This window comes from Bos javanicus, chromosome X (assembly GCF_032452875.1).
Source record: "Bos javanicus breed banteng chromosome X, ARS-OSU_banteng_1.0, whole genome shotgun sequence".
Taxonomy (NCBI): domain Eukaryota; kingdom Metazoa; phylum Chordata; class Mammalia; order Artiodactyla; family Bovidae; genus Bos; species Bos javanicus.
The window spans coordinates 119,669,994-119,682,341 of record NC_083897.1 but is presented as its reverse complement, the minus strand read 5'-3'; the positions used below and the strand labels follow the sequence as shown (position 1 = coordinate 119,682,341).

Below are 12,348 nucleotides of genomic sequence, written 5' to 3'. Positions count from 1 at the left end.
ACATCAGCCTAGGAATTTATGCAGCATCACAAGTGCTGACATCTGTCAATTAAAAAGTCATGAGAGCTTTCCCAAAAGCTCAGGGCTTTCCCAACCAGAACTAGCTGAGGGACAGTGTGGTTTGATGGGTTTTGTGGGGCTGGGGTCCTCTAACCTCACGTAACTCAATTCCGATGCCTCCTCTAAACCATAACATTTGGGGTCACCTCCACCACCTGCCAATATGCCTCACTAAATGTGAACATCTAACAGCTGAATAGACATTGCAAGCCTGACACTCTGCAAATAAAATGCAAAATATGCATTCCTGAAGAAAATATCTTGTTTCCAAAAGCATGCATTAAAAACAAGAAGGGTTATGGGATAATGGGGTATATCACACCACTCAAACCTATATAATTTGATTAGAGAACAAAGCAATAACTGTGATAGCATACTAACAGTTAAAAATGTATCAGTTTCTAATAAGTAAGCAAATATTTCAATAAACACAGGGTTTTAACTTTCAAGAAAACCGAATCCCACTTGATGCAAACAGAGGTAAGGACCTATTGAGCCTACTAAGCTATAAGGAGCAAAAGACACAGTCTGGGAGTACCACAGCAAGAAGACCAAAGGGCATATCCACATCAAGCCAGGAAAAATGACACTAGGTAAAGTATCATCCTATAAAGAATCACAGAACTTCAGCTTGCTGTGTTCAGCTGTGCTACTATACTTTGCTCCTGGTACTTTTGTGTGGAATTAGTTACTTCAGAATGTATGGAAGTGTGTTTAAAATGCCTCGGATAAAAATGCAATAAAAAACTTAATTTTCATAATAAAAATATTTAATAAACACAAAAATAGGCACAAGAGCAGGAACAGAGAAATAAAGAGATTGGAAAACAGAAAATGAAAGGCAAGATGGTCAACTTTAAAACAAACTACAACTAAACTTCAAAATACCTAAACATTCCAATTAAAAGTAGAGACTATAAGATGAGATAAAAACAACAACAACTAAATCCCAGTTATATGACACAACATATAAAGATACAGTAAGGTATAAAATAACAGTGTGAAAAAAAATACCAAAAAAAAGTAAGCATAAGAAAACTGGAATGGATATATTAATATTAGACAAAACAAAATTTAAGAAAATGAGTATTAAGATAAAAAGGGATGTGTCATTTTAATTAAAGGACTTCCCTGGTGGCTCAGATGGTAAAGCGTCTGCCTACAATGCAGGAGACCCAGGTTCGATCCCTGGGTCAGGAAGATCCTCTGGAGAAGGAAATGGCAGCATGGAGAGAGGAGAGTGATAGGCTACAGTCCATGGGGTCACAAAGAGTCGGACATGACTGAGCGACTTCACTTTCACTTAGTAGGCATACACTAAACTTAAATATTTAGATGCCTAACAATAGAACTTCAAATACACAAAACTTGTTTTGTGTAAATTTCTAGTTCTCTGCTAAATTCTTAATTTTGAATTTTATTCTTTGTATATATTAGGCATTTTAAACTGTATATATCTGATAGCTATTACATGAATTGCCCCCACCTCTTGAAGTAAAAGCACGTATTCCCTGGAAGAAGACAAAATCACCCAGAATCTCTCTAATCACTTCTTTTACCTTGGTTAGTTCAGTTTTCTTTTCTTTTTTTCTTTTGAAGCATAGCTGACTCATGAAGTTGTGTTAGTTTCAGGTGTATAGCAAAATGATTCAGTTTACATATATAAATATATATAAATATATATATATATATATATATATATATATATATATATATATAGCTCCAATACTTTGGCCACCTGACGGAAAGAGTTGACTCATTAGAAAAGACCCTGATTGAAGGCAGGAGAAGAAGAGGGTGACCAAGAATGAGGTGGTTGGAGGGCATCACTGCCTCAATGACATGAGTGTGAGCAAACTCCAGGAGATGGTGAAGGACATGGAAGCCTGGTGTGCTGCAGTCCATGGGGTCTCAAAGATTCGGATATGACTTAGTGACTGAACAGCTATATACATGTATGTATACAGGAAATCAAAACCAAACATCATATATACAAAATATGGAAAAACTGATTTGAAAACATTTTGAGAGTAAATTTCTAACTGATTTGTAGCTTAATTCCACTCTGGATATGGAATATACTGTGTGTTAGTATATACATGACTTTTGTCACATTTTGCGTAATCAGACTCAGTATCTGATCAAATTGTGTAGATAATTTCATGTGTACTTGAAGAGAATATGTATTCTGCAATTGTTGAGTCTATTCTGTGTGTCAATTAGGAAAATATTGTCTAAATGTTATTCTTGTGATTTTTTTCACCTTGTTTTTCTTTTAGTTTCAGAGATAGGTGAGTTAAATTCTCAGACTGTGATTACTTGTATCTCCTTTTGTAAATTGGACTTCTCTTGTTTTGTACAATTTGGCTATATTATTATCTAAATAGAAGGTTAGGATGTTTCTATCCTCTTCTTGGATTCAGGCTCTTATTATATTAAAATAAGCCTATTTTTTTCTTAGTAATAATTTCCTTCCTTCAATCTGCTTTGTCTGATATAAGAGTAACACCACCAACTTTCTTTGGTTAACCGTCACATTATATATTATTCTCGTTCTTTTTTTCAGGACACAGAATTCATTAAGATTATATATATATGCTTTCTGACATTTCCTAACTTGCAAAATGGGGTATTTTATCTACTGATATATAATATCTGATATATCTAGATTTGAATCTTCCATACTATCATTCCTTCTGTTTGTTCTTTAGAATAATAATATAAGATATGCTTAGTAGAAAACAACAGAAACAAGAACAACAACAATAAAACTGTGTACCACATTACTGTAGGGGGGAACATTTACAGAATTCATTATTAAACTTAAAACTTTGGCATACTATCATAAAGTGTAAGAAAAAATCCTTGAATTTGAGAAATCATCTGAAGAATCATTAGACAAATGTAACAGGCAAGAATACACAATAGAGAAAAGATGGTCTCCTTAATAAGTGGTGTTGGGAAAACTAGACAGCTATACGTAAAACAATGAGATTAGAACATATCCTCACACCATATAAAAAAATAAACTCAAAATGGATTCAAGACTTAAATGTAAGACTGAAACCATAAAACTTCAAGAAGAAAATATAAGCAGTACTCTTTGACATGGGTCTTAGTGATATTTTTCTGGATATGTCTCTTCAAGCAATGAAAACAGAAGCAAAAAAGTAAACGAATGAATCCACCTAAAAAGTTTTTGCACAGGGATGGAAACCATCAGCAAATGAAAAGCAACCTACTGAATGAGAGAAGATATATGCAAATCATATGTCAGATAAGGGGTTCATTTCCAAAATATATTTTAAAAAACCTCATACAAATCAACACCAAAACCTCCAAATAATCCAATTAAGATATGGGCAGGGGACCGGAATAGGCATTTTTCCAAAGAACACATACAGACAGACTGCTAACAGTCATATGAAAAAGTGCTCAACATCATTACTAGGGAAATGCAAATCAAAATCATAATGAGGTATCACTTCACACCTGTCAGAATGGCTATGATCAAAAAGACAAAAAATAACAAGTTTTAGCAAGGATGTGAAAAAAGGGACCCCTAATACACTGTGTGGTGGGAATATAAACTGGTACAGCCACTATGAAAAACTGTATGGAAGTTCCTCAAAAAATTTAAAAATACAACTACCATATGATCCAACACTCCTATTCTTAGATATTTATCTGAAGAAAACAATAACACTAATTTGAAAAGACATATGCATCCCAGTGTTCACAGCAGCATTGTCTGTTAATATAATAGCAAAGATATGACAGCAACCTAAATTACTATCAAGAGATGAATGGATGAAGAAGATATGATATGTATCTATGTGTGTGCATACTTACACAATGGAACATTACTCAGCCATAAAAAAATGAAATCTTGCCATTTGCCACAGCATGGATGTCCCTGGAGAGTATTATGCTTAGTGAAATAAGTCTGGCAGATAAAGACAAAGACTGTATGTTTTCACTTATACATGAAATTTTCAAAACAAAACAAATAAATGTAACAAAATGGAAACAAACTCACAGATGCAGAGAAAAAGGGAGAAGGGACAGAAGGAGAGGGGCAAAATAGGTGAAGAGGAATAAAGGTTATAATCTACCAGTTATAAAATAAATAAGGCACAGGATGTGATATACAAAGTATAATGTACCCAAGTAATATAGTCAATATTTTATACTTATTATATGGCATATTATCTACAAAAATATCCTGAAGCTAATATAATATTGTAAGTTAATTATACTTAAATTTAAAAAAATATTTCTTTTCAATTTTATGTCACAAGTTACTTTAATTAGTAAAATAAATATTTAAAATTCTCCTTGCAGATTAATTACAGATGGCTGCTGCTGCTGCTAAGTCGCTTTGGTCGTGTCCGACTCTGTGCAACCCCATAGACGGCAGCCCACCAGGCTCTCCCATCCCTGGGATTCTCCAGGCAAGAACACTGGAGTGGGTTGCCATTTCCTTCTCTAGTGCATGAAAGTGAAAAGTGAATGTGAAGTTGCTCAGTCGTGCCCGACTCTTAGTGACCCCATGGACTGCAGCCTACCAGGCTCCTCCATCCATGGGATTTTCCAGGCAAGAGTACTGGAGTGGGGAGCCATTGCCTTCTCCGTACAGATGGCTACCAAGAGTGTAATATTGAAATCAGTTTTCACTACAGGATCATTTATAGGATGACAATCTTTAAAGTGGGTTTCCTACTTCTGTATATGCACCTTATTGCAAATACTGGACTACGAGGCCATTTATCTTGATGCAAGTTAACTTATTTCACTTAAGAATTTTTATATGTCAGCAGACCAAATCCATTATTATAACCACAATGAGATATTTAAGCTCACTCTTCATTATAACTCTAATATAATTAACTTTTGCAGCTTCCTTTCATTTCAAAGCAATTCCGGAGTAGAAGCCCATTCACTTATAATATTTTAGCTTTATTAACCTCTTTTTTGTATAATAAATCTAGCTATATAAGAGTTATTGATTCCAGGAAGCTGGTGCCAAGTTTTGTTCTTATCTTGACAATAAAATACTAGATTTCAATTTTAAGTTAACTTTTCTGTAAATGTGGAGTCACAGATATCAATACTCATATATTAACAGATTTAGCTGCTTCCAAGAAACAAGATTTTCAGATTTATATTTTGTTTTAATCCAAAGGATGACCAAGTTACAATTAGTTTCAACCAGAAGCTTCAAACAATGATGCCACCAAATATTTTTAGAATAGTCATGATACTTATCAAGACCATAAAAACAAAATAAATTTTATTCTTTCTAACTGTTAAACATATGAATGCATACAAGCAGAGATTTTCATGTGAGGCTTGTGGAATTACTTTTATCTTATACACCTGCTATAAGTAACTTTTAAGTGAGAGGAAATGTGTAAAGATAAGACACTGACAGCTATAAAGAATTCATAATGGCTTGTCTGAGTGCTAAATTCAAAAGATTTCAATACAAATGAATTACAAAAACAATATTTTTTAATTAAAAGATTTCAAAAAAATTGTTGTTGTTCAGTTGCTGAGTCATGTCCTACTCTTTTAGACCCCATGAACTGCAGTATACCAGGCTTCCCTGTCCTTCACTATCTCTTGGAGTTTGCTCACATTCATGTCCATTGAGTTGATGATGCCATCCAACCACATATAAATGTATATTTAAGTTATTAACACAGGTTCACAAATTTAATGCTAAATATAAATTATATGCTAACATTTCAAATCAGGCCCTTAGGATTCTGCTCATGTTATCTGTACCAACAGTGATTTTCTTACTGTTCTAGAGAGGCTACTAATGCAATGTCTTCCAGTAGAAGATGTGAGGTTTCATTAGTCTTTGAAAATAAATGTGGACACATTTGAGCACTGGAATTTTGCAGGCTTCTACATAAAAAGAGAAAATAATTGGCTTCTCTGGAGATGAACGTAAGATCTAGTTTCAGGAAACAAACAGTTAAAAGAAAGTATAGACAAATAAAATTTAATATTAAACTAATGGATGTATATTTATAAATTTGAGCTTTTCTGGAGCTGCTAATTTGTGCTAGGCCTGGTGGAGCAAAAATCCATATATACAACCAAAAGACACTGCAAAAATAGTATCCAGTTCCTTTACCTTCATACAACTCTTCACCCCAATTATCACCTTATAAAATCATAGCACATAAGAACCAGGAAATTATCACTGATAGAACACTACTAGCTAATCTACAAAATACTTATACTAATACTTAATCAAATATTACCAATTATCACAATAATGTCCTTTTACTGTTCCAGAACTGAATTCAGAAGTTCAGTTCAGTCGCTCAGTCATGTCCAACTCTTTACAACACTATGGGCTGCAGCACGCCAGGCATCCCTGTCCATCACCAACTCCCGGAGCTTACTCAAACTCATGTCTATCGAGTCAGTGATGCCATCCAACCATCTCATCCTCTGTCATCCCCTTCTCCTCCAACTTTCACTCTTTCCCAACATCAGGGTCTTTTCCAATGAGTCAGTTCTTCGCATTAGGTGGCCAAAACATTGGACTTTCAACTTCAGCATCAGTCCTTCCAATGAATATTGAGGACTGATTTGCTTTAGAATGGACTGGTTGGATATCCTTGCAGTCCAAAAGACTCTCAAAAGTCTTCTCCAACACCACAGTTCAAAAGCATCAAATCTTCGGCACTCAGCTTTCTTTATAGTCCAACTCACATCCATACATGACTACTGCAAAAACCATAGCTTTGACTAGATGGACCTTTGTCAGCAATTAATGTCTCTACTTTTTAATATGTCATCTAGGTTGGTCATAGCTTTTCTTCCAAGGAGCAAGCATCTTTTAATTTCATGGCTGCAGTCACCATCTGCAGTGATTTTGGAGCGCCCCCCCCCCAAAAAAAAAATAGTCTCTCTTTCCATTGTTTCCCCCATCTATTTGCCATGAAGTGATGGGACCAGATGCCATGATCTTAGTTTTATGAATGTTGAGTTTTAAGCCAACTTTTTCACTCTCTTCTTTCACTTTCATAAAGAGGCTCTTTAGTTCTTCACTTTCTGCCATAAGGGTGGTGTCATCTGCATATCTAAGGTTATTGATATTTCCCGTCAGTTTTGATTCCAGGTTGTGCTTCATCCAGCCTGGCATTTGCGTGATGTACTCTGCATATAAGTTAAATAAGCAGGGTGACGATATACAGCCTTGATGTATTCCTTTCTTGATTTGGAACCAGTCTGTTCCATATCCAATTCTAACTGTTGTTTCTTGACCTGCATACAAATTTCTCAGGAAGCAGGTCAGGTAGTCTGGTATTCCCATCTCTTGAAGAATTTTCCAGTTTATTGTGATCCACACAGTCAAAGGCTTTGTCATAGTCAATAAAGCAGAAGTAGATGTTTTTCTGGAACTCTCTTGCTTTTTTGATGATCCAACTGATGCTGGAAATTTGATCTCTGGTTCCTCTGCCTTTTCTAAATCCAGCTTGAACATCTGGAAGTTCATAGTTCAAATACTGTTGAAGCCTGCCTTGGAGAATTTTGACCATTACTTTGCTAGCGTGTGCGATAAGTACAACGGTGCGATACTTTGACCATTCTTTGGCACTTCCTTTCTTTAGGATTGGAATGAAAATTGACATTTTTCAGGCCTGTGGCCACCTCTTGAGTTTTCCAAATTTGCTGGCATATTGAGTGCAGCACTTTCACAGCATTGTCTTTTAGGATTTGAAATAGCTCAACTGGCATTCCATTGCCTCCACTAGCTTTTTGTAGTGCCCACTTGACTTCACATTCCAGGATGTCTGGCTCTAGGTGAGTGATCACACCATCATGGTTATCTGGGTCATGAAGATCTTTTTTGTACAGTTTTTCTGTGTATTCTTGCCACCTCTTCTTAATATCTTCTGCTTCTGTTAGGTCCATACCATTTCTGCCCCTTATTGTGCCCATCTTTGCAGGAAATGTTCCCTTGGTATCTCTAATTTTCTTGAAGAGATCTCTAGTCTTTCCCATTCTATTGTTTTCCTCTATTTCTTTGCATTGATCACTGAGGAAGGCTTTCTTGTCGCTCCTTCCTATTCTTTGGAATATTGCATTCAAATAGATATATCTCCTTTTCTCCTTTGCCTATAGCTTCTCTTCTTGTCTCAGCTATTTGTACCCAGAAGGGCATACTGCAATTAGTTGTCATGTCTTCCAACCTGAGGAAGTGTCATGACCTTGACACTTTTTAAGAGAACTGGCCAGTTATTTTGCTGAATCGTCCTCAATTTGGATTTTTGTGATGTTTCCTCATAATGAATTTCAGTTATACATTTTTTGATAGGAATACCAAGGAAGTGCCAGTGAGTTTTCAGTGCATCCTATGAAGGGATTCATAATGTCAACATTTCTTATTACTGATGATATTGACCTTTATCACTTGGTTAAGGTGGTGTCTGTCAGGTTTCTCTGCTGTAGAGTTACTATTTTCCTATTTTCTCCTTGGTAATCAATATGTATCTTGAAGAGAGAATAACTACAAAACTGTGCAAATGTCTTTTACTTTGCAATGTTACCCAGTTCATATATATGTTAAATATCATGAAATTATTACTTTATGTAAAAATTACAGTAAAAGCATGATGAGGAAGTAATAAATTCCACTGCAAATAATAACTTTAAAATATAATTTCATTTTCCTGCCAACAGAATATTATCCTTGGTAATATTCACTTTTAGTCTGTTGCTATTTCTTGCATACTTTATTAGTACACCTGCAAATTCAAAGAGAAACAGCTGAGAAGAGAAGTGTAACAGAACTCACATGGCCTATAGCAAAATATCTTTCCCCCAGAGTATGCTGATCAGGGAAACACCACCACCAGATCCCAGGGAAACAGTGCAGCAAAAAACAAAGTATAGGCATAGCCCTCTTTTCAGACTTCTGTATATTTTAAGAATATTCTGCTTTAAAGCTAATCCTTTTCTTTGTTACTTTGAACAAAAACAATCCCTATTAAAAGTATCCATAACATGTGCCTCTCCTATCCATTCCCACATGCTATATATTCAGTTCAGTCGCTGAGTCGTGTCCGACACTTTGCGATCCCATGAATCGCAGCATGCCAGGCCTCCCTGTCCATCACCAACTCCTGGAGTTCACTCAAACTCACATCCATCGAGTCAGTGATGCCATCCAGCCATCTCATTCTCTGTCGTCCCCTTCTCCTCCTGCCTCCAATCCCTCCCAGCATCAGAGTCTTTTCCAGTGAGTCAACTCTTCGCATGAGGTGGCCAAAGTATTGGAGTTTCAGCTTTAGCATCAGTCCTTCCAAAGAACACCCAGGACTGATCTCCTTTAGAATGGACTTGGATCTCCTTGCAGGCCAAGGGACTCTCAAGAGTCTTCTCCAATACCACAGTTCAAAAGCATCAATTCTTCGGCGTTCAGCTTTCTTCACAGTCCAACTCTCACATCCATACATGAGCACTGGAAAAACCATAGCCTTGACTAGACGGACCTTTGTTGGCAAAGTAATGTCTCTGCTTTTGAATATGCTATCTAGGTTGGTCATAACTTTCCTTCCAAGGAGTAAGCGTCTTCTAATTTCATTGCTACAATCACCATCTGCAGTGATTTTGGAGCCCAAAAAATGAAAGTCTGACACTGTTTCCACTGTTTCCCCATCTATTTCCCATGAAGTGATGGGACCGGATGCCATGATCTCGTTTTCTGAATGTTGAGCTTTAAGCCAACGTTTTCACTCTCCTCTTTCACTTTCATCAAGAGGCTTTTTAGTTCCTCTTCACTTTCTGCCATAAGGGTGGTATCATCTGCATATCTGAGGTTATTGATATTTCTCCTGGCTATCTTGATTCCAGCTTGTGCTTCTTCCAGCCCAGCATTTCTCATGATGTACTCTGCATATAAGTTAAATAAGGAGGGTGACAGTATACAGCCTTGACGTACTCCTTTTCCTATTTGGAACCAGTCTGTTGTTCCATGTCCAGTTCTAACTGTTGCTTCCTGACCTGCTTACAGGTTTCTCAAGAGGCAGGTCATATATACTACACATAAGCAGAGTTCCAATGAAGTGTTATCAACAAAAACAGAATGGGCTGCATTTGGCAAGGGAGGGGCCATAGTGTACTGACTGGACAGCTTAGCAAGATTTCTCAATCCTGGTACTTTTGAGGCCAGACAACTGTCATGGGAGCTACTCTGTGCACTGTAGAATGCTGAGCAAAATTCCTGCCTCCATACACTAGATGCCAGTTGATGGGAGAAAATTCACATACTGAAGTATGGGCAAGTCATTGTGGCTTATATATGATTTAACTTAAAACATTATGCACCCTGCTTTGTGGTCTATTAGGCATACATTGCCTATCTGCTTTAACCATTAAAGAAAATGGTACACTGATCAGAAGTTTAGGAAAAAAACGTCAGTTTCAAAGATAAAGATTAAATGCCTCCCTTCCTGAGATGTCAGTGTTAGTACTCTTTCAATGAGAAAGGCTTCATTCCCAAGCACCAAGGCCATACTGACTTGCTGTGTATGTGTTGATCTGTCTTTTTGAAACCTCGAAAGAATGTACCCCTGTCATGTTTGATGTTCTTTGTTCTGACAAGATATAAAACTGTGCTGAAAATCATGCTTCTCTGGAATACTCAGAGCTATCTGAGAGGCTCTATTAGGGCTATGGTCCTCAGTTAGGCTTGAATAAAACCCTTTTCTATTTCTATTATAGACTGCTTACTGATTCTTTCCATTGACCCAGAACTCTCCCACTCTGAAAGTGACCACCACTAATGTCTTCAGACTCCCAAACATCCCTTGAGGAACAATATTATTCCTGGTTGACAAACATTGCCCTTGCAGTCTCCTGGTCAAAGACAGCAGACTTAATCTGATTATTTCCCTTGTTCTTTAGGTCTTTTTCAACACACGTTTGCTTTTTGGGGTTGAGAACTTCTCCCATACTCAAGTTGGAGACATGAATGAGGAGGTGAAAAAAATAACAGTAAAAGACTCAACTCTTGAGTCTTTTCTTGAATCTCAGTGTTCCTAGCTGGATCTGCCTTCTTTTCTCTACCTTTCATAAACTTCTGCTCTTTGTTTTCATTTGTCTTATCCAGGTTTTAGGTATAACAAATGGGAAGACGAGTGAAATTTCTTATCTTTCCAGGTATACATTCTTAAAGGATGACTCCTATCTGAGAATGTGTAGTAACATGGTTAAGAGTGGTTAAGAGTTCAGAAGCCAACTATCATGAATTATGAATTCGACTCATGGCTATACTATTCAAGGCATGTGAAGCCCTGGACAGGATATATAAACTCCTACTAGCCAATTTTTTCAGATGTACATTTATAGTAGTATTAATATACAACTCATAGTTGCATGCAGTATAATCCACATTTAACTCATGAGGAAATCAATGATTACTACATAAAAAATATGGACCAATGTTTGTCACACAGTAAATACTATGTCCACTGGGTCCCAAAGAATCGAATACGACTAAAGCGACTTGGCATGCAAGCACACACAAATACTATGTATTAGATATACTTATATCATTTTTATTATAATTTTTTTGAAAACTGCTGACAAGTAACTTTACAACTACCATGTCAATGATTATTAATGCTCCACACCCACACCCCTATCCCAAAGTGAAAGCAAGAATCATCAAAAAGGAAAGCTTTAACAGATGTATTAAAACTGGAAGACAGTCACTTGAATTTGAACTAATTTAATGTGCTGTTTTAAAGGGTTGGAAAACTGGGAAATCTGATATCTTAAGGTACTTCAAATCATAAAGACTTAAAATGCCTGAACTATAAGGACCGCATTACAATGTTTTTCTTTTAAGTAATTCTTTTCCCCACTTAGAGATGATAGAAGAGAAAGCACTAGTGTTTCATTAAGGCCATACCTACTCTCATTCTCTCTAGAACAACATTCGCCTCCTGTGCAAGGGCACATATTAATCTCTCTTCACGGAAGGTCTTTCACCCCTTGTCAGCCTAAAGAGGAGAGGTTCTTTCCATCCTTCAGAATTCATCATGTCATCTAAGGTTATAAAGCTAAACACTAGAACAAAGAAACCCACTCAGACAATTCCCACAGCAGATGAGAGAAAACAAAGGAAGCACTGAATATAAAATAACATAAAATATCTCAGATCAAATATTTGTATATCAATAATTAGAAACAAGATCAGTTTACATACTAGAAGTAAAAGACTAAGTAGATAAAATAACAGTAACAAATGTATAC

General features: G+C 36.3%; 1 non-coding gene across 1 annotated transcript; it reads left to right on the top strand.

Moving 5' to 3' along the window:
• Positions 1-1,188: 1,188 nt before the first annotated feature.
• TRNAC-ACA (transfer RNA cysteine (anticodon ACA)) lies at positions 1,189-1,261 on the top strand. The gene has a single exon. It is a non-coding gene; the product is annotated as a tRNA-Cys (tRNA).
• The last annotated feature ends 11,087 nt before the right edge of the window (positions 1,262-12,348 follow it).